We start from the raw sequence: 23,395 nt of genomic DNA, 5'->3' as shown, positions 1-23,395 counted from the left end.
GAATGTTATTGCCTGCTGCTATTATTATTATGATTATTAAAGACGATGATGAATCTCATTGTTATCATGGTTATTTTACATTTTGTGATTATTATTATTTCCTTATTTTATCTTTCGCATTTATGTATTACTTATTATGTGCATCGAAAGCTATGCAGTATTGTTTTATTTGATGAAAAATACCAAATTATTATGTATTTTTACTATACATATTTTCTATCATTTCAATATTTGTATTGTTGTTATTATTGTTTTTCTAAATTGTTTATTTTTTACTATATGCACCTACAGGTCTACAGTATATATAGTAGGGATTTTTTAAACATAAAGAAAATTATATCTCATTAGAATCATTATTATTATCATTATTGTTGTTGTTGTTGTTGTTGTCGTTGTTATTATAATGATTATTATTGCAGATGATGAATACTAGTTTCCAGTAATTGGCCTTTTAAGTAGAGATTCGATTTCATTTCAAATGCCAATAAACAACAATTAGCTATAAGCTGTTTCTCTAATGAGCCTCAATCAATGAATACAAAAATTCGTGGAATGCTCAGCTCCCACTGAAACGTGTGGATCTCACATGTTAATAATATGTGTTACCTATTGTTTGTCACACAGATACAGATGCATGTATGAACACAGTGTCTGGAGCAGATGGCCGCTGAGCCGGAGCCGGAGCTGCGGGGCACCGGGGACCGTCCCTGCTCCGCTCCGGGCTCTCCGGCTCTCCCGCTCTCCCACCCCGCCACTCCGCCTCCGCCCGGAACTCCGCGACACGTTTTGTGAGCAGCCGCGGAGCACGGGTCCCTCCGGTAATAGAATAGCCGATGAAATTTGACACTTCAACTTACTGCGACTCTATTCACCGACTCAGCCGCTGACGTGCAGCCCATTCCCGGTCAGTGGCCGTGAGGGGGGAGCGAGATTTAACCGACGCGAGAGGCGAACACTAACCGAGGACTTTCTCCGCGTGAGGAACCGGTGAGTAGCTGCAAACTTAACCGTCGCCCGCTCCCGGTCGCTGCCGCTGCGAGGCTCCTCGGTCCCTCGCTGGAGGTTTTTGTTGTGTTGTTTGTGTGTTTGTTTCCACTTTGGCTCAGATTGTTTCTCGGTATATTTGAGCGACCGCTGGAAGAGGCAGCGGGGAGCGGGTCGGAGCTCGTACCGACCAGCGAGCGAGCGAGCAGGCAGGCGGGCAGGCAGGCGGGCGGTGGAGGTTTGTAACCCACCGTCGGGTTTGAACCGGCGGGGCTGCTGCCGCCTCTGCCGCCGCCGCAGCCGCCGCGGAGCAGGTTGTGCATTTCGGTGGTACCAGATGCCGCGTTGATCTCCCCAGCGTCGGCGCTTGTGTGCGTTTTGCAGGATGAACCATGCCTGCGTGTTTCTGTGCATTTGTCTGCTTGTGTGTGTGTGTGTGTGTGTGAGTGTGTGTGTTTAATCCTCTGGCGTGCACATGGTTGTGTGTCCGGTGTGTCTGCAGAACAACTGTGCATCTGCATCCCCACCGCAGCGCGCTCACCCTCCATTCACATCCACGCTGAAACGTGTGTTTGTGAACTTCACCACCAGCACATGTGCACAGCATCACACACACCCATGGATCTGGAGTGATGCTGCTGCTGGTGTTGCTGGTGCTGCTGTGGGTCACTCCTGCTCTGGTAAAGTTGACTCCCCCTAAATTCCTGCTGTCTGAACATTATGGAGCCAGTTGGTGATTTTTTTTTTTTTGGGGGGGGGACTCAGATATTGAGCTCCTTTCTCTACATCTGTGCAGGAAGCAGAAATCATGGCCAAGTGGAAAAAAGTAACCCTGCTTGCCTGATCTGCTTCCTAACCATTGTCACGAACAGAGAGGGAGAGAGAGAGGGGGGTGTGTTTCTCCCATATGTGCATGCACTTCATTTCTGTGAATCGAAAAATCCCCCCCCCCCCCATTTGGGAGCATTGAGCATGCACACCAGCGTGCAGATGTTTCTTGTCTCGTTCTGGTGAGATGTCAGGGAGAGCTCCTCCTGTTTTTGTTATGTTGCTGAGAAAAGTTCATTCTCCTCGTGTTCTCCTTCTTAGCAGCAGGAGCAGCATCATCCCGATCATCAGAACCTGGAATCAGCTGCTGAAGCTCCACGAGAAACTCGTGTGGCGATAGCAGCTATATTGAGCAGGCCGGGTTTGCTTGTTTACATTTCTGTCATATAATCCAGGGGTCTGGTTTGGTTTAATAGCCGCAGCCTGCAGATGTCTGAGCTGACGGGGCTCTCACGTCCACTGGATTTCAAACTTTCACACGCAGAATGGGAGATGTGGTCGAGCGAGGGGGCTGCCATCTTTATTCACAGGCTCCCCCCTGGATCGCACGGGTGTTTAAAAGCTGATCCAGCCCTTCAAACTTCCAGTGGCTTCACAGACGAGGGTGGTGTCAGACAGAGGAGGAGGTTTTCCGTCCCGTCCCCTCCCCTCCCAGTCACCCCATCGCAGAGGGGCCCCAGGTTGGGCTCCTGAATAACCATGGGCCAGACCCCACCAGGCTGACCTTCTTCTATTCAAGTCGAGGATGTTGAAACACCAGCCGTCAAACAAAAGACACATTGAAACGGAGATCTGCAACCCAGCACGTGTGTCTGGGGGCTGAAGTAGACCATTTATTAACTCTGGGTTTCCTACTGACCAGTGAAAGGAGTCAGCGCAGAGTGGGCCAGAACAAAACTGTAAAAGGACGTTCAGATGCTTCTCACTCACAACATCTCAAAAACAATACAGAAACTGAAGATTTCTATCCATAATATTAATTCACACACGTCATAAAACCCGGAAGCAATTTTTTTTCTTCTTGTCCTGGGTCTGTGTGCATCACTGTGGATTGACAATGGCGACACATTTTTTAAATGTAGTGTCGGGTGGGAGTTCTCGCTCCTGCCTCTCCACCCACCTGACGTGGTGAGAGTAAAGGCAGAAGCTGGAAATCACTGTGCCACATGGGAAACTATTCAACTCTCAGATCAGCGAGGACACACAAGAGGCCTCATTACCTCCAGCCGCACTGCTGGCCTGGCCTGAGCGGAGGTCGCGAGCCTGCGTGTGTCTCCACTGGCCATGTTGTGTGTCTCTGCTCCTTTTTGTCGGAGAACAATCCTGAGACATGTGCGGTGTCGTTTTACACTTGATCGTTTGGGAGAAATCCTGAAACATGACAGTCCAGTCGGCGTTACAGCGGCCAAACTCAACACATTCCCAAAGGTTCTCTGACCCGAGCCTCGTCCAGTTTGTACCAACAATGTGAGTTTAAGCAGCAGGTAAACACGGCTGTTAGATAATGTCATAATGTTATTGATTCGACTTGGGAATTCCAGTTGTGGCGAGAAGCTCCCGTGTTTACCGATAGCTCTCTTAAGCTCACTAACAGGAAAAAGGTTGAGCGAGCGAGTCGACTGCTCTTCCTCCGCGGTCAGACCCTGTGGGAGGCTTGTGTAGGTTTCGCTCAAGGTCCTTTTCTGTGTTGTCTTTGCCCGACAGATAAACTCCTGGGATGAATCACCGCACTGGTATGGCTATTTTCAATGAGTAAAGGGGAACGACGCGGGGGCCAAGCGGGCAAGCTCTGGGTGCAGGAAGTGTGTCACTGGGCTGTTGTAGACTCTTAATCGTGAAGGTTTACTCTGGTGTCAAACAGCTCTTCTTTTTTATTCATCCTGTTATGATGCTCGTGCGCAATTATAACTCTGTAAATGTTTATTTTGATTGTGCTGCACCTATGGCAGTCACATTGTGCTGAATATACATTTATTCAAACACTTTTACTGCTACTTGACACCAACTTCAGAGAAACACCCTATGATCATTTTACAAAATAAGTTGTGTTGCTATAAATTAAACAAGACTGTTATCAAACATAATCAAGAAAAAAAGTGGAGAATCTCCAAAAAGCCTTTTTGGTTCTTTCACAGTTCAAGTTGATGATCGTGCCGCTCCACTCAACTTTGTAGTGATTGCTACTTGTGACAATGACTCTAAGTGTACTTGTAACCCTTTTTAGATTCTCAACATCAGAAGAAGGTCAGAAACTTTACTTTTCAAGTTGCAGTGTTGTGTGAAACATATCACTGAGGAGCACACACGTCTATAAAGTGCAGCACTCCTACGTATTTGCAACTATGCTGTAGAAAAAGACATAACTAACATCCAAGGTAAACACAAGGACATACAAGTGGGTCGCACGATGGGAAATAAAAGACACATCCAGAATCCACATTATAGAAAACATATCACGTAAATAACTAACTGTACATTAAAGTGCCCACTGACATGTGAATGAAAGCTGTTACTCTGAAATAGGAGCAAAAACACCCCCCTCCCCCCCAGCATGTGCACAAAAGGTCCTCATGTTTTATTAAATTTGGCAAGTGAACCATTGATAGTGCATCAATCCCCCCCCCAATTTTAACAAGTAAATATGTCCTTCATCCATGAGGAATAAGGAATGAGTGTAAAATCAGACGCCTGATTAATAAGGTCACAAAGTCTGCCTTTTATTTTGGAAGCAGCGGAGTGGGAGGAGTAACCCTGAACAACGCTGTGATTGCTGTTGGTTTCCAAATCAGAGTTAAACACTTTCTATCTAATAGGTTTTTAAAGAAGGGCATGACCAAAACATATGGAGGTGGGCAGCAGGGGCTTCTCTTCCACGTCAGGTCAAAGGTTACCTTGTAGTTTATCATGATTTTCATACATTGGTAGATTCTGCTGCCATTACGACTGCATTTGACCTTTGATGTGATATTTGGTATCAGTTTAATTCCGGTAAGGCGTCCAGAACATTCCTCTCACCTCTCTGAATAACAAAATAGAAGAATCTGTGTTATGCTGCATTCCTCATGTGTGTGTTTGTGGTGATTTGTGACGCTCCACCTCGGTGACACCGAGCTGCAGCAACGCAGCCTGGGCAGAAGTCCACAGAACATTTTTGAAATATTTTCTATGATCGGGAAAAAGGTTTGACCGTACCTATCGGCTTAACTGTTGACTGTTAATATGAAGCTTCTATTTTCACAACACGGCTCAGGGAAAGGGAATCTGTGTGTGTGTGTGTCTGTCTGCGTTCTTGCAGGAGGGGAGATACACAGCCCAGTGAGGGATGGGAGAGGTGCTGGGAGTGACGCCAGACCACACATCATTTAATCATGTTAGATTGTGCAACCACTTTGTGCATTTTTTTTTCAGTTGTGTTATTGCAGTACAAGCTGTGCCCGTGAAGAGGGCTTGACGGCAGGGAGAAGCCGGGACGACAGTTTTAATGGAGTGAAGAGAAATCACTTATTTAGATTTTTTCCCCCTTCAAATTGTGGATTCGATTCAGTTTTACGATCATAACATGACAATAAAAGTCCGATTTGAGCTTCGCCTGCACCTTTCGATTCGTGCGGAGAAATCTGAAGCAATAACATTAGCGACCACTTAAAAGTTGAGTGTGTGGAAGGACGGCCATTGTGCATATTAGCATTGGATTTGAACGTGTCCTTTTGGCTTAATCCCACTGTTGACTCGCCTGCTAAGTACTGAGCATGTTATTTTTGCTCTTTTTAGGGAGCCCCTCTCTTCATAATCTCACTTAATCTAATCCATCCCGCTTTATAATAGACTGGGAATGATGTGACTTTATAGAAAAAGCTTTAGCGTAGATCCATACTAAACAGACTGGTGTGCCGCTCGCTTTCCCCAACCCCTCTGGCAAAGCTCTTGTGAAAATGCAAGTGACCTCTGCGCCCCTTGTTAGTCTGAACAATAGGCCGGCCTCCTGTTACAGCTGCAGCCGTGCTGGAGGGGAAGTTAGCCGGAACACAAAATACACATCTTGTGATTAATGGGCCTAAATACTATATTTCTGAATTGTTCCCATGCCTGCTTGGCACACAAGGAAAATCCCCCATGTATTTTTTTTTTTTAATATCATATGTTTGCAGGATTTCTGCAGATTATTGTCTCAAATAGTCGATTATTTGTTTTGTCTATAACGCATTCCAAAAATAGTGGGAAAAGCCCATTTTGATTCATCTCATAAGTGGCGTCTATATCAATCTTAAAATCAATATATATTCAGTTTATGATAATATATGACAAAGAAACTCCCCAACTCGTTACATCTAAGAAGCGGACATTTGCTTAAAAATCACTTAAACAATCGACTGATTCACAAAACAGCTTTCAATTCATTTTCTGCTGAATCACTAATCACTTAATTAACTAATTGGTTCCTCAATTAGTGAAGCTCTAGCAGAGTTTTTTGATAGAGCTCAAAGTGACGGGTGACTTGTAGATATGGACGGCATGAAAGCTAAAATCCACATCCTTAAACTCCTCCAGAAAATGAACTGATCACATTGAACATTGATTAATTGTTAATAACTAAAATACTATTTCAAATATTCCATCATTTCACTGTCGATCTGAATGTCTTTGGCCTTTGCATTATTGATCGGGCATTGATTGAATTTGTTTTTGGATTGTTATTCGCCGTGTTAACATCCACTGCTGTGTGTGCATGATGTGTGAAATTGAAGTCCTGTCACCGAAGATAAAATGCAATTAAGAATCTTCTTGAATATTGCAGTTCACATGTCTGTGGTCGTGAGCAGCGTTAGAGAGTCGAACAGGCGAGAGAGTGAGCTACACGATAGCTGCGAGGGGAAGAAAGAAAAAAAAAAAATCACATTCAATCTGCGAGTCTTAAACCCACGATGGATATAATTAGAGCTTTTGAGGCCCCCAGCAATCGCAGGCTCATGCATGTTGAATGTGACATGCTGTGAAAAACATACGCAGATGATGTCACAGCGCGGCACTGCGGTGTTAAGTTTAAATGAAAGGCTCTGAATCATGGATAACATCTGGCTTCTCCGAAAGTCTCTGCTTCTATAAATTAAACAGAGTCCGACCAAGGAATCCTGAAGTGTTGTCAAACGGTGCAGCAGGAGATAGTGTTGCCAAGCGGACGTGTTTCCTTCTTAAATTTCAGGGCAGACGGAGAAACTGGCAGCTGCTCTCGAAAATCTGAAATTGTCCCAAGAGGTGAAATGTCACAATAAATAAAAATATTTTTAAAAAAAAAGGGCGTGTAAAAAGCTGAGCGGCTCTGCTGAAGTATCAGTGTCGATGGTGCGCCCTGGAGGGGTGTCTTTCTTTTTTTTTTTAGGAGAGAGATCCACACCTCTGATGAGTAATGAAGGTGATTCTGAGTAAGTGGTGGAATTGGATTCAAGGGATGGGGGGGGGGGGGGGAGTGTGATTTACTAATACAGAGGGATGGTCCTTCCCATCCGTTCTCTCAAAGAAAAGGTCTGAGGGTAATCTCTCTCTCTCTCCCCAGATACACCCGCCTTTTTGTTTTTACCCTCCCTTGTCACTCTCGCACCCCGGACACAAACGTTAGACACTTTCAAGTTTGTTATCAAGATGTAAAACACGAGGAGGTGAACCCCCCGACATGAAGCGTGCCGTTTGTCATTCCTCTGATGCTGCACTTTGACACACCACAGGTTGTTTAGATATTGTTTTGCATTTCACCTGCTTTCCTTTTGCATATGTGGAGAAGCCTGAGCTGACCCACGGTAAAGAGGGCATGCTGGGTGCTCGCGCAGGACTCGCACCTATGTGCTGGAGGCTTCAACTGAAACACTGCTCTATGACTTTAAATAGGGAGAAGTCATGTGTCGTAGAACTGCATTGTGGTTCGGTTGCATTGTGTTGTGTACGGCCAATGAAATCATGTTTAACTGACACTCAAGTGAGGCACTCGCCAATCAAATCACGATAATACGCATGTGGATTTTATTTCCTGTGGGTTTCTCTTAAGCATTGTAATGATAGCATGTTAGCATGGCACGCTAACATGAAGCCAGTTATGTTGTATGTTGATAACACAACGCATATATGGGAGTCCAATCCCGGGTTTGATTTTGAGTGATAGCTCATTTGTTTTAATTAACTTTAATTGCATCCTTTTACAGCATTCAGCTTTTTTTTCTTCTATTTTTATATGAATGATTATTCGGTTGCTTTGAGTTTTGCACAGTTCAGGTCTATAAAAAACCTAATCTTGTGTAAGATGCCACCCTGGACCCTGGGGATGGCTGCCATTTGCCAGTTGGTACATTAGATTCCGGGCGACATGGAGCCAGCTGTGTTGTTACAATTGGTGAAATATCTCGTTCCCAACTCTGAAACTCCGGGGAACAAATACAAAGCTCACTCTAGAACTGTGACGAGAGCTGTGACAGAGAAACACAAATCCCAGTTCTCCTCTAAACAACAGCGCTGGTTAATTTCAAGGAAAGCTGCAGGATCGTGTTGTCTCTACAGCAGCTTCTGGTTTGGCAAAACACGAGCCTGCTCAGCGAGGATTACATGACCGCAACTAATGATTACTTTTATAGTCTATCAGCTGCTATTCGATTACATCATCGAAGAACCTCGTCTGTTAAATGTCACAAGTTCTCCGAGCCCGAGGTGATAACTTCACATTGCGGGCTTTGACCGAATCTAAAAATATCAAAGATGACATAACGGAGCTGGAGCCGACCTCTCATGTGTTGATAAAGTCAGATTTGACAACGGAGCTCAAACAGTTAAGCTTATTTCAGCAGAATCGGTCTCTTTTGGGTCAGACGGCCCGTGTTTTCCCTCCACCGGATTGTTCGAGCAGGACGACTGCTGTAACCGATGATGACTTGCAGACAGCAGCGGCACCACACCCAGCGCCTGTGTGTCAGCTTACACTGTACCCTCATTCTAACACGGTGTCTGTGTGCGGTCGGTTACCCAGGTGCAAGGCATGCATCATAGAGCCGAGCTGATACACTGACGTGACAGCTGTGGGCAGTGAAAGGAGAACACAAGAGAAGTCTCGGCACTGAGCGCGGTGGAATACATTAACCCTCGGCGTCCGACCGATTCGTCTTGGATCAAAACTTCCACCCTTACTCTTCCGCTGCTTACTTTTTCCGGTGATAGAAATATGTTTTGTCCATTCTCGATAATGTCCGGAGCTCCACTCGGGGTTACAACCTCAGGTCTTGCTTTATTTGTCATGTTTTCACCCCTATCCATTGGGTTGGCTGTTTGTTTGTCCTCGGGATTACGCAAAAACAGCTAAATGGATTTTTAATGAAACTTGGTGAAAAGATGGGACATGTGTTCAAAAGTAACTCATTAAATTTTGGCGCTGTTAAAGAAAATGGGGCAGATTCCTTTACTCTTTCTTTATCATTGAGAGATAGGGCATTTTTGGGACATCTTCACCGATTTTCCAGGGAAGGTATCTTGAAGTTGACCTTTCTTGGTGGAGTTTTGCCAAAAGTAAATAAATACAGACTTCCTGTTTAGATCACCCAAAGCATGCTGGGAACTTTAGGGGCGAAAATGAGCATATGCTTTAAAAATGGAAATAAGAACAGAACAATCAAGAGGAATGATTAAAAAATCCTGGAAAATCAAATATTACAAATAGTATATGTCATAGAACTTCCAATCAACATGACTCTTAATTGTGCTCGATCATTATAAACCCTATTGAGATGTCAAATAAGGACATTTCTGAGCTGCCTAACTTACTCTGACAACACCATAAGACACCTCCAGGAACAAAATACAGTGCCAAGCACACATAATCCTGGAAATCTTCTCAAAAGTGTTGAGAAGATTAATAACTTGGCGCTGGTGAATGTTTCTCTGAATGACCTGGGAAATCGGGACATGAAATATGCGGTTTAGTATCTGCACAGCATGCAAGTGTCCAAAAATATGGCTGGTAGCCACGTGCGCCGCTATCCCAGTGGCGACTTTAAATAACTCTTCTGTAAACACATCCTGTCTGTTTCCTTATTTCCCCTCGTCCGTTCGCTGGCGGGTCGCGTCCCACTTTGGGGAAACAAACTGTTGCCTTATCAGAGACAGCAGAAATAGTTTCACACACTAATATCAGCAGCAACAACAACAACAACTACTAGTGCTGATGGTGCTAATTAATTGGGCAGCGTTGTCTGGATGTAAACACGCAGAGGGAGACATGCAGACACACTTCACACTCCTATTTATAGGGGCAGATTGCATAAGCTCTTTTCAAACAACAGGGTGTTCTCATTTTGTCAGTATCAAGCAGAGCAAAGCTGTAACTCGCCACATTATTTTTATACACACTCTACACTTGCACCCCTACTCCTTCTTGGCAGACCGTGTGTGGCCCAACGGGCTCAGTGGCTTACAAAAATGTCGACGGCAGACGCTATTTTTGACCATCTGCTCTAAAAGCAGGGCATGTTTGAGTCACAGTCGCCGTGGTGCGAGGCTGTGCCCGTGATGGGCCTGGCGTGTGGAGAGAGAGAGAGAGAGAGGGAGGAAGGGAGAGGGAGAGGGTGATGGCTCACCCGAGGGCCCAGCATCCTTCGTGTCACCACGTGCGGCTGGTTTCACTAATGTGTGTTACATTAGCATGAAGGCTGATGGAGGGGTGGGGGTGGGGGCAGAGGGGAGGTACAGGGGCCAGATCCTCCACATCTTGGACGAAGAACAAGAGAGAAAATATCCCTGTGCTTGACTCATGGTGTAAACATCGTCAGCGAGATGAAATAGTCTGAGGTCAGAAATGTCTCAACAACAAAAGTGTGTGTGCCTCACTTCATCTCTCTCTCTCTCTCTCTCTCTCTCTCTCTCTCTCTCTCTCTCTCTCTCTCTCTCTCTCTCTCTCTCTTGTGTGTGTGTTATTTGTGAGGTAGGAATGTGAAACCTAATCTGGGTTGGCTGGGGGGTGGTGGTATAGTGGGTCTCTTTAGAAGAATTACCCCTATGTGTTGCCACTCGCATAGTTTATGACTTTGCTCGGGACAAAGACTCTCGACGCTCCACAACATTATTTTTTTCCAATGTATAGCCATTAACAAAAATCTGCGAGTGCGCTAAATCAATATCAACCAGTTTTCTTCCATGTAGTATATTTTTTTTATTAAACAAACATAAACACAATAAACACATTTTATAGGATCCTTTCAACTCTGCAAGTTATGTTGCGGTACTCTGCTCTTTGACTCTTTTCACCTAAAGAAAAAGTGTTTTTTATGACACAACTTTGGAGCAATTTCAGTTTTCTCAAACCTTTAAATTGCTAATAAATTATATTTAAAGTCTCCCTGTTCAAAACGTCGTTCTAATCTTTGCTTACAGCTGTTTTCTTTAAGAATCAACCCTCACAGTTGCTCTGTGGTTTTGCTTGACCTTTGGTGTCTGAGGTCAAATGTCACTTCTTGGTTTTTATCAACAAGAATCACCTTAAATTCAGAAAACACACCTGTTGAAGAGACCTTACTACTTCACACACGGATAGGTCCACGATATGTTTCTTTTTTAAAATTTATTATATACTTTATAGTTTTGGGGGGCATCAGCTGATCTTTAGGAGCAAACTGAAAGAGCGAATCACCGGAGGCCTTGTATCCTGACGCTTCCTTAAGAGGAGGGAGGTGGAGAAGATGGTGTGAGCTGTAATTATATTTATGTTGCGCCCCATTCAATCTGTCACAGTAAATTTTGCCTGACTTGTCATACTGCAAATCATTACAGCGGATTAAATGCCGGTTATGAACTCAAAGGGCCGGGGAGAAGGCTTCCCTTTTGAACGCCATAGTTGTTTGTTTTTTGACGAGCTGGAGTTGTGATGATATTAGCCCGTACAGCGTTTCCTGGATGTTTTCAATAAATTTTAATTGGGATGAGAAACGGGTAATGTCACCGGCGTTCGCTTTGAAGGAAAACCCCCTTTTCAAAGGAGCGGGCATTCTTCCAAGACTGGAAGAATGCCTGTGAAAGCCTTCATGTCTCGCAAGCCGTCCTCCACCTTTTGTTTTCTCGCTTGTCGGGGATCAAACGCGGGCGATGAGCAGCGATGGAAGAGTTTCTGGCGACTGGCTTCTTTAAAAAAAGAAAGAAAAAGAAATCCCTTTTGAATCATCTCAATCAGCTGCCCGGTGCTGGAGCAGGAGAGGTGGCTGATGGAAAAGGGAATCGATCGCCTCTCACACGCTCGCTGTCCAAAGCACCGCTCAGCTCACAAGGTGTTATCCACAAATGTCCTGATTATCAATTCAGCCCCTGATTTGTTAGCGAGCGGCAGGAATCGCAGTTTGCTCAAAAGATTAGTTCGGAGTGAATGAACTAATGGCACTTCCACATGCTCTCAATCAACAATGACGCTTTTGTGATTTTCTTTTTCAGCACGTGAATAAACTTATGCCCATGAGTTGTCGCACATGCTTTCCGCCACCTTGAGCACAAAGCCTGAGCCACTCGTGTTGGAGCAGTTGCTTCATTTGTCTACACAATCACTTGTTTGGAGAAGCCCCTGAATGTTGCATCCTGCGATTTGTATGCGGATCACATCAGCCCAAATAAAGCCGGGCAAAATTTCCCTAATGTTCACTGCAGCGAAATCACATTTCAGCCTTATTTATGCTACTGTCTACACCTGCAGACATCACTTCACCCTTAATCTTTTATAGACACTCTAACTCGCTATATATTATGGATTTTAACACGCCACGAGCTCTAAAAAGGGGAAAAGAATGAATTATTTGTGTCATTACTTTTGCTCCTGATAGGAAATGTTTTGCATAATAAACAGCCGAGACAACAAGTGAAAAATTAATGAGCAATATTTTTCAAAGATATAGTTTATGTTGCTTGCTGCGTGATGTTTGCTGATGACTTAAGGGGGGGGGGAAAAAGGAAACACTTTTCTCCTTGGGATGATTGTCAAGCATCAAATTTCATAATGTCCCCGTTCAGCTGCTGAGTGTTTGTTTCCATTAATCTCCGCAGTTTGTCGTGTTAATTTACTCGCTGCCGTCTGGAAAATTCAAGAACAATGAGGATGAGAGGCGAAGGATCGTTTCGGCGGAGCTGAGTTATAGTCTCCACTTTGCTGAACTCCCAGAGCTTCTTTTTATTTTAATATTTAGCTACTGCCGGATAAAATCAAAAAAGTTTCTCATTTTCTCTGAAGCTCAGAGAAAGAGAAGGAGAAACTGCTCCATGGGTGAAAGCCCTCAAACATGAATATTTAATGGTTGCATTTTAACCGGCGTCATAAAATCCAAGAGGATGTGGCTGAAAAGAGAGCAGTGAGGAGAGCGCAAAGTAGGCTGCATTGTTTCTTTAAAGTCTGAGCTGGATGCCTGAATGTCATGTAATTCCTTCTTCTTCTCCGGGCTGCACACAGATCAAATGTGTGGATTGTGTGCGTCTGGATAATTTAATGCTCCGGCCATGTCTAGCAATGTGTCGCGGCCTGTTTTTGCAAGGTAAGCAGCTTGTTCTACAGCGGGATGAAGAAATCGTGGACTTTAAGGGTCAAAACAGATTTCTTGTCATTTTGCAGTTCCTCAATGTGCACTCAGAAAAAAAAAAGAAGGGGGGATTTGATTCACTTAATCCATTTGGCCAGTTGATAAGATTCAGAGGCAGCCTCTATTCAATAAACATCCATTTTAGCTTAATGGAGTTAAAGAAGCAGAAAAAAACTACATAAATGTGGATATTTAATGTGCACCTTCTTCTTCTTCTTCTTCTTCTTCTTCTTCTTCTCCTCATCCTCGTCTCATCGTGCATTTTTAAAATTCTGTTCGGCCCTACGCTGAGCAAGACTTGCAGCAGACAGACAGTGAGCTGATTGTTAAGTTTGATAAAGCTGTGTGTTTGTGCGTGCCGGGGTGATTTTCGTGTATGTAAGCTTTACTCCACCAAGGTAATCATTTTTCATCCAATATTGAATCAATTAAATGGACTCGTAAATTGGGATCACTTACTGTTACGTTTAATATTGCTGTGTGGGAAAAGGTCAGCTGGCAGTGGATCAGGTTCTAGCCACACAGATAATTCAGCTGCTTTTTATGTGTGTGTTTTTTTTTTTTTATAAAACCGAAAATCCGCCAGGCACAGTGACTGGACAGTATTTAATCCAGCATCACAGCAGCAAAGGAAACGCAGCGGCTACTGTTTATGTTTTCTAACCTTAGATATGCTTAATGCAGTGTTTAAAGTGTGTGTGTGGTTGGCAGGTTGCAGATAAACCACAGCGGATGCCCTTAAGGGAAACACAATAAAAGGCTTTCCCCACTGAAAGGTCCAAAGTGCAGTTGTCCACTCTGCACAGCAACAATGGAGCGGTTGTGCAAACGGAGCCATCAGCGGCGCTGGCACGCCTGGCACACCAGCTTATCAGGAGGCAGGGGGGGGGGGGGTAATGACCGGGGTAAGAGGAGGTTAGAGTGCATGTGTGGGTGTAAGTGTGTGTGTGGCTTTTTAGTGGCACACAACCTCAGTTCATTTAGGAGCCGGGCTGCAGTTGGGGCTGCAGAGACACAGCTGGGTGTTTCAATAAGCACAGGCCCGTTGTGTTCCCACTTTACCAACAACTCTGTTTAATACATGTACTCACACCAGCGTTACCCATAGAAATGATTGGTAGTTCACATACACATGCACAAAGGTCACTCTCACACGCAATAGATTCCGAGTGACAGCTACACAGACTTAAGAGTGAAAGATAAGTTCTCACATTAGAGAGGGAACTTCACTGCTCCCACAACCGCAGCTGAAACTATGAAGTCCGACTGTGTGGATGGTAAAAACATAATTGACCATATAGCGCAACCACCCAAGTGACCACTGGCAACAGGCCGACAATGTGACAATATTCAATTTACAAAGATTTTAAACAAGGAAAAATGGTAAATCGTTACATTTGAGAAGCTGGAACCACAAAGAGATTGAAATGTTTTCTGATACCAACATGAACATGACATAAAGTCTGAGGTAAACAATACCAGAATTTACCACGTGAGGAGGGGGCTTGGTTAATGGATCACCAGAGTAATACTGAAGTGTCCAGTTGAATAACCAACAAGGATTCTGATAATCGATTCATTACTAAATAGAGTTTTCGCCCCAAAAGTGCTAAACCTGGTTTGGGCTTCACGTTTTAGAGAATGAGCTGCATGAGAAGCCTTGGCTCAGGTAAGCGCTGTCAGCCAGTCAGTTACAGCCCTAATAAGAAATATGTCTCCTCACCTGGAATAATACTGAGCAGATGTTAAAGGGCTATAACTGGATACGCACGGAGAGTACTATCAAAGTGTCAATATTTACATTACTTAGCCCATCTCGGTCACACATTTACTACTCTCTGCTTTTCCGGTGTTTCAAAAAAACAACTGCGCATGCAAAACCAAATGTTTGTCTCTCACGCCGGAGCGACACTGATTTTGAGCAGACACAGTTTGTCGGTGGCAGATTTTCAGTTTCTCTTATTCCTCTGAGCCGTTTGAGGTGTTGGAGGAATGTGTTGCGCGCTCAGAGGGTTTGCTCACTTGCGAGATAGTCTGTAGTGCTTTCACAACATTTCCTTTGGGACACAACACTTCGGGGGGGGGGGGGGGGGAGAGAGAGAGAGAGAGAGTCTCAAGGTGCCTGTGTTAAGCTTTAGATGTGACTCAGGGTTGGTAAATATTTAGAGAGCAAACATTTTGATACCAGCAGGGATTATAGTTTGAGGGAAACATGTTTTTTCTAAGAATGTAAATGTCAGCATATTGCAAGGCGTAATGCTACAATTTCCATTTTTCTGCCAGTCTCTCAAAAAAAACAAAAAACAGCAGTTTAGTAACTCAAATCCCACAGAGGAAATCCAGTCCTGCTCATTTTGACTTAACTCGCCCACTAAACCTCACTCTCTTTGTTCAGAAAGTGTCCGATTCTTCAGCGGGGGGGGGGGACTGCTGCCGCCCACAAACAAACCCGGCAGAGATTTGTTCTGCTGCTTCACCTTGTTGGCTTTGTAGAGGGAAGGTGCCAAAGGTGGATGTTCAACATGTCAAGTGCTATCTGCCTCATTTACTTGGTCACTGAATATTCATGGGCCCTGATACTGGTGTCAGCCTTCAACCAGCCGTGCGGCAGAGAACCAGCAGCAGCCTCAGACGAGGTTGACCCCCCCCGACACGCAGCTCCTCCCCTGTCCGTGTCGTCCCAGAGATCCTCTCTCTCTCGTCACCTTTACGTTTGTTTTCAGATGAAGTGGTGGTCCCCCCCCACCCCAGAGCTGCCAAATGTTTCCGGTTCCAATTTGCGTGGCATGAGAGGGGTGCTGTGTGAATCAGCGCTCCAAGGCGTTGGGGGACGAGTCATTGAGGGCACCCCGCGAAGAGGAGAAAGGAGGAGGTGGGGGGGGACTCTGGGTATAACCTCCTTTTTCTGCAGTCATGCTCATTTACTCCCCGCCCCCCCCGATACCTCCAGGGATGCGCTCTGACCTCTGCAGGGATCTCGCTCCCTCCTCACTTGCACTGCTCGGTTTCCTCACCGCAACCAGGGAAGCAAACCAAATTCCTTGTGTGGCTCCAGAGCTTTTGGGGAGGGCCCCCCCCCCCCCGTCGCAGCGCGGCCCAGTCTAGACTGCCGTGACTGTAGTTTGGCAGCGCCACCGAGTTGCGGTGTGGGGTCGGATTCACTTAGCGTGGCAGCAGAGATTGCAGTGGTTGTCTCATTAAATATATGTTTCCTGTGTTAACATGAAAAGCTCGTGCTCTTTGTTGTTGCTCGCCCCGGATGAAAGACACCCTCTACAGGCTGTGCCCTGTCAGCGCCTCACACTGTCAACACGGTTAATGCTGTAGATTAATAATTCGCAGGGTGATGAAATGACAGTCGGCCAGAAGAAGGATTCAGGTCCTTTTTAGATAAAGACAAACAAAGCAAAACCTGATTTAAAAAATCCTATAAGATCTGCATTAAACACTTTACATGGGTCCAGTGTTAGAATGTAATCTAGTATATTTAATCAAGTACTGATACTAAATATAAATTTAAGACACTTGTACTTGACTGGGGTTTTATTTTTACCTGCTAGTTTATACTTACACATCACTACAGAGGGAAATTTTTGCTTGGTTAACTTTACAAGCATTTACATACAAAATGAAGAGTTTGTAATACATGTTACTCAAATATCTAACACAAGACACAAATAGGAAGTACAGTGAATATACTAAGTAGTTTTAAATATAATCAAGATAAAAATATTCATATCAGTCGTTCATCATTGTTCTGTCCCCCAGCCCGAATACGTACACATTTTAACTTAAGTAACGTTTTCATTGCAGTACTTTTACTTTGAGTATCTTTTACATTGTGATATTAGTACTGTTACTTCAAAGACATGCTGTGAATAAAACACTGACATATTAGCATGTTGTTTTGGTGAACAAGCTAGCATGTTAGCTAATGTTTCTATCCATCTGAGGAGGTTGAACATTTACTCTCCATGTTGCTCATGTTTGGTCTCCACCTCCTGAGGGCTGTATCTGTCTCTTCATTTGCTAAATCTACAATAGGAAGCATAAATGAAACATGCATTAGATATGAATAAATCTATTTTTTGAAATCAAAGTATTTATGAAGTATGTTTTATGTACAATTTCGAGCGCTGTGGCTAAGTAGAAAAAATTAATAGTTGTATAAACCTACTTTTTTGCTATCAACCTTTGTATATATGAGAGGAGGAGAGATACAGCTTGAGTGCAGCCTCTAAATCCTGATACACGAGTCTGTCTGTGGCTGCAGCAGAGGGAATTTCATCTCCTGTCATCTCGCTGTTGATTAGTATTGATTGGTCGGGCTGAATTGGCCTCTTGAATGCACGTTACATCAAATAATCCCTCATTCTAGTTTCCCAAACCCATTGTGAGTGCTGGGGAACGATTGCATCAGTGGCTTTCAGCAAGCTTAAACATTTCCTGCGGGGGTCAGAAAAAACTCGTTTTCTAGCCCCAGTGTTTTACCTCTTAATGAGACTGGGGGAAAGTTGACCTACTGAGTAATTGTGACAAACATAGCCGAGGGGGAGCTGAGCGTTGCCCTGCCCCCTTTTTCACTGTGGCGGTTTAAAAAAAAAAGAAAAAAGAACTCACTGCACCTGTGGTTTGTATCGACATGAATCTCTTCCCTGACAAAACCAGGAATTCACTGCAGCTTGGACGAGTCTCCCCGCAGTGCACGGGTGACACGGTCCTCTGTGCCGCCGGTTGGCTGTGATGGCGGCAGCTTGAGTGTAATGATGAAATGGAAAAGTTCCAGCGCAGTGAACACTTGCACGCACGCAAGGTAATTGGAGATTGCCACCGAAGAACTCTGCACGATAGGCTCTCAATTCCACTCCGCGGAGAGACCGACCACAAAGTTTGATTATGTTTGCTGTTAGCCAAGCGCCAGCCGTAGTGGAGCGAAATGGGATCCTGTTCAGACAAGGGGTGCGAGGTGGCAAAGCGAGAGAGGCAGCACTGGAAATATTTGAATCGGATTCAATCTCTCGTTTTTCCCAACACGAGGGCACGCACACAGGAGTCAGCAGAAATGGGCTACCGGCCTCTTATTCCAGATTTATGAGGCCTGAGTGTCGTGTTTGAAATGACGGACGGGCTTGGGATTGCCCGGGATCCCCACATTAGCGTAGCATTGTTGATCACTTGGAGAGCAGGTGTTCCAGGCTCATGTTCGCCTCATTTAATTACGGAAGGACTTGAGACGGGCGGCTCTTCAGCCACTTGATGTCTGATTTGACACCGGAGGACCGGGGCGCGTTCAATGGAAAGCAGATAAATGATTGATAAGAGAAGCAAAGCCAGTTCAAGTCCTGCTCTGAGGACATAAATAATGAAGGACGCTTTGAGCGCCTCAGTGACACGGGGAAGACACAAGGTTTCATCACATCCTGGATCCAGCGCTCTCATTTTATGTTTCTATATTTTGTCAGTTTTTTGTTATTATTCATTTGATTTCATTGTTGGTACAGAAAAAAATCAATTTCAAGGTTGGTAATGCCTAAAACTAATCAGTAGAATAACATCATTTCTTTTGTTTTGAAACTAAACTGTTGTCTTTGCTGCTCCAGTTGATCTCTGTCTGTTAAATATGAAGTATACAGATACATTCCAAAATGGCAGTTCTTCCTTTTTCATTTAGATATAATTAGATAGAATCAGATCCAGACAAAGGTGTAATTACTGTTGGATGGAGCGAGACTAGCCGTTTCCCCCCGTTTCAGGTCTTGGTGCTACGCTAGGCTAACTGTCTGCCTGTTTTAACTTTATATTTTACAGAATGAGAGCATTTGATCATCTTGGAAAGTGAGCAAATAAATGTTTTTCTCCAAAATGATGAATTAATAATGGTGATATTATTCTCCCATTCTTTTGTTTGTCTAATTTGTTACTAAAGCTATTTGACGAGATTCACATTTTGTAAATAGCAGAACGTTGAGTCTCAGACACCACGTGTTTCGGCAGCGACTCGTTTCCCTCCACAAGGTTGTGCTCACGGTGACGCTCCAAGTTTGACTGTTCACTTCAGAGTTATGAGTGCCAGAGGTGCCAAAACACATAAAAGCTGCTGGAAGGGGGAAAAGGAAGACGAGGAGATGTGATTTGGCAGCGCAGTTGCTCTGTGAAGCTGCCTCTCCTGTCTGTAGCGCAGATCCTGCTGCTCTGTGTGTCTCTGTCAGGCTCCATGTCATCCTGCCATTGTTCAGGCTCGAAATCAGCACAGACTCCCATTGTTCTGCACTCAGATCTGCAGCTGCAGCCCACTCTGCCCAGTATCTCTGCACTTTTGTCATGTCTGTAAAATAGTGTCGTCTCTCAGCGATGATGAGAGGTTGCCACAGTTTCAGATGCGCCCACTGTCTTTTTGTGGTTTTGGAAGTTGCGGCAACATTGAATCTTTCAAACTTGCTGTAATTAGTTAACACTTTCATCTCTTCTCTGTCGATGCTTGGAAGTGCCACTGTGGCAAAATCCATTTTCTCGAGCTTTGCCACAGCAGCGTCTCCCCTCCTGCTGTAAACCCTCACAGGCTCTCGACAGTGAAGGAAGACATGCCTCAAAGTGGATCAAAGTAATTCCTCCCTCCCCCCTGTCTAAATGGCGGAGCACATTGACATGGTCCCAGTCACAAGCTCGGTCGTTTGTGGAGGAGTGCAGTGGCGGAGGATTCCTCTGGCTCGTTTGGAAAGATGTCCTGACATTTGTTTTCCAAACAGTGGCTTCACGTTAAGGCGCATGGAGGATCTTAGTTTTCTTTTCCTGTGGCACGGGTGGTGCTGATGTAGCCCGACTCCTCTGATGTGAACTGCCTGTATGAGCTCCTTTCATGTGGTGTTACTTTGTGAGGTACCTAACTAAACACTTTCACTTTGCCGCTCCATCTCTTTAGCCCGGCAAGGCTGTGTGTCCCAGTCAAAGGCATCGCAGCACGGCTCCTCGACAGGCTACAGAATGTAACCTTTACTTCAGAGGGGGGGGGGGAAATCATTTTTCTCACCACGACATTCACGCCGATGCCACATACACTTTTTGACCCTGGCCATACTCCCCCTCGCACACCGCCGCTGTGAAGCGCTTTCAAATTTGTTGTTTGAATGTAGACTGGACTCACAGGCGCGATGAAGGATTTGTTATTTATGGTGTCCAAGGTTGTGAGGAGTGAAAGTCTGATCTTTTTCTCCATAGGCAAAGCCGTGTGAGTGGCAGTCGAAACTTGGAAACATTCCTGGTTGAAGCAGCGGTGATGAACAGCTTGTTAGAAAACATCTTGTTCTCTGACAGGGGGTCAAATGTGCGAGCCTGTGTACATAGGAATTAGGAAGAGAAGTCAGCGATAACTCCCGGGGAACATTTCACAAGAAACATCTTATCGCAGGGTTTAAAGTTCTGTAGCGCCGCCCGCTGAAGCCGAGCTGCAAGCTCTCATTATAGCTACAACACGTAGCAGTTATTTATTATTTATGCATCCAGCAGACACGGAGCAACTTGATGGATTTGAGTTGAGCGTTGAGCAATAAGCAAAGTTCGATATTCACAATCTTTTAACGTTTTTTAACTCGACTCGTATACGAAGGACATATGTGCCTTTTTAACTGTTCATTCGTTTGTTGTTAGCTTTTCTCTCTGCTGTTTAGTGCAGGCAGCATAAAATACATTTTTTGCATGGAAACCAATATTTCAATATTAACCCAATTAGGACAATAGTCTGAATAAGACAAGACCATGTAAACTGCATTTTTCTGATTACCTTCACCCGAATAAGGTCAGACTGGAAATTAGCAATAATCAAATTAAGACATGTGGAGTATTCTGACCTTAGTCACATTATGTAGACATGTATACACCTTAATCAAATTTTAATCTAATTTGACACAGAATGTTGCAACATCGACATGTTTGGCAGTTATTACCAGCTTAACGACGGATGACCTGGGTTCAGGTGAAAACAAAATGGAAAAATAATGAAGAAGAAGAGAACACCCAAAAGTCTATGTATTTAAAATCCAGCACCAGTAATATTGGACCTAGTGGACGTACAGTGAAGTTATAATCAGACAATGATCTGTAACATGTAAATGGCATATTCTATTTATCAACTCATATAAACATCATGATGTAAATATTGGTCAATAGTCAGACTGGAGTCATAGATGGTTGGTGGTTGGAGTTCACCCACAGTCTGCCCTTCACACGTGCACAACACAGCAGGAGGTTTTCTAGACAGGTTTTTCACAACAGCACCAAATCCTCTGCATTCTTCAAGCAAGAGATGGAGCATCCGGTTGCAGAGGCAGGAAGTGACTTATTAACCCCGCTGCGTAGATCACGTGATCCCTAAAAGCAGCCTATGATATTCTGTATTAGTATGTCTTATTTGCACAAAGCATATGTGTGTGTTTTGGCTTTAACACCCTTATAATTCAAGATTGAGTTCGACTGATTGAACTCTTAATTGTTGCTCGATGGATGCAGTGTGAGGGGACACACGGCTCTGCTGACTGTAATTGCCTGTCAGGTTCTGATTGTTTTGCCCCAATAAGCCACCAGACATTCCTCAGCCGGCGTTGGGCTCTGCTATGACACACGGAGAGACCGCAGATGAGAATCACCTGTCTGTGGTGAGCCCCGGGAAGCAGAGCCCATCTTCTCTCAAGGCGGGTTGTCACCGCAGCTATTAAGACTAATAGCAGCAGCCCGTGATAAGCACTGTTAGCTGAATTCATGACCCGAGCGGCCGCCGCGGGAAGATCATTTCCACTTTCGTGTTTTTTCTGCTGATATGTTTAATTTTCATCCTGTCCGGTGCTGTGACATGAGAGGAGAAAGAGAGGGGGGGAATGGAAAGGGAGGGACGGAGCCTTGGGTGAAATATTGATCGATACAATTCAGTGTGAAAGCACTGCAGCAGCAGAGGTACATCAAACTCTCATATGGCACAAATAAAGTCCTCTAGTGTGGTGATGATGAAGCTTGAATCCATCTCTTAACATCACTGATGATGCTCATTAAGATCCCCGGTGTAAAAATCCCCCAAATTACAGGATGGTTTTGACTTTCTTGGCAAAGGTTCTGAGAAATACTGAGAAGCTGAGAATGATTCAAACATCCAGCTGTGAAAACCTCCCAGGAACTATTTTCAAGTAAAGAAATAGTCCCTCTCGACCTCTTTTTACCCAAATATTTCAGGGAAACACACCTGCCATGTCGTGAGCCCAGCAGGTGCAGGCTGGTCCTGGTGTAAACCCTGAAACACTGACGGCAGATCCTTAAGCGTTCACTCGCACCATTAGTGAGGTGTTAACCCTCTAGAGCAGACCGTGGAGGACTGTGCACGAGACTCACAGAATGACTTTCAGAGAGGCGCGTGCAGCCTATTGACAAACTGATAGTTGCAGCTCACCATGAACGACAACTAGCATTTCATCTGTTTGTCGACTGCAGCTTCTGTTTAGTTAAATATACATTTTTCTGCTGCTCTATTCTGCTGTTAACTCCTTCGTGGAAATTGCAGCTCTTGGATTTGTGTAGCGTAATTTTGCCACATAAAGTCTATGGACCCACATTGCGGTGTGATTATCTGTTTTATGTAAAGGGCATGACTTGAATCTACCATTTGCTTTATGGTTCTCACCTGGGAACTGTGTGTATTTTACTCAACAGCTTCCCTTTTATGTTTTTTTTCGAGTAAATGTTTTTGAAAAATATATTTTATCCTTTATTTGAGGAAACAGGCAGAGAGAGAATAATTCTACTTCTATTTTGATTACAAAACCTTTACTTGAGAACAGTTTTGCGGTACTCCTTCCAACGCTGCGTTGGAGAAGTCTTGAGGTAACTTGGTTGAACATGATTACCTCTATGTGGTGTTTTCCTAGATATGACACTCCTACCCATTTCCTCCTTTTCCCTCGTTCTTGTTTCCCCCTCGCCGTCCCCCACGCTGCCACCACATGGCTGGCATTACCCGATTTCCTGGG

At 44.4% G+C, this 23,395-nt stretch overlaps 1 protein-coding gene across 1 annotated transcript in view; it reads left to right on the top strand.

Moving 5' to 3' along the window:
* Nucleotides 1-798: 798 nt before the first annotated feature.
* Nucleotides 799-23,395, top strand: part of LOC128427118 (zinc finger MIZ domain-containing protein 1) — a 109,873-nt gene continuing 87,276 nt past the window's right edge. The window contains exon 1 of the mRNA XM_053414207.1: nucleotides 799-987. The gene's annotated coding sequence lies outside the window, so the exon portion shown is untranslated. The remainder of the gene's footprint in view (nucleotides 988-23,395) is intronic.

The sequence above is a fragment of the Pleuronectes platessa genome, chromosome 21, assembly GCF_947347685.1.
Source record: "Pleuronectes platessa chromosome 21, fPlePla1.1, whole genome shotgun sequence".
NCBI classification, from domain to species: domain Eukaryota; kingdom Metazoa; phylum Chordata; class Actinopteri; order Pleuronectiformes; family Pleuronectidae; genus Pleuronectes; species Pleuronectes platessa.
The sequence above is the reverse complement of the archived record's forward strand: the minus strand, read 5'-3'. Positions and strand labels throughout refer to the sequence as shown.